The sequence below is a fragment of the Gekko japonicus genome, unplaced genomic scaffold (genome assembly GCF_001447785.1).
Source record: "Gekko japonicus isolate JY-2015 unplaced genomic scaffold, Gekko_japonicus_V1.1 scaffold1192, whole genome shotgun sequence".
In the NCBI taxonomy this organism is placed as follows: Eukaryota; Metazoa; Chordata; class Lepidosauria; order Squamata; family Gekkonidae; genus Gekko; species Gekko japonicus.
In genome coordinates this window covers 217,126-217,350 of record NW_015159749.1, presented here as the reverse complement: position 1 = coordinate 217,350, position 225 = coordinate 217,126, and positions in this window count along the sequence as shown.

Here is a 225-nt window from a genome sequence, read left to right as displayed (position 1 = left end):
GAAGCACCTGGGAAGGAGGAGCCCTCTTCGGCATGAAGAAAAGTTCGCCGGGATCCCTTCCGCAGCGCTGCCGGGACTCCTCTGCCGCCGTCTGAAGGGAAGGCGGGCGGCCGGAGGCGCAGAGGCGGCGGCGGCGGGTCGGAGCCCCCCCTCCCTCTGCCTGGGAAGGGGGGAGGGCAGGAGCACGCGGGAGGCGCACCCCCCACCCACCCACCCACCCCGCAA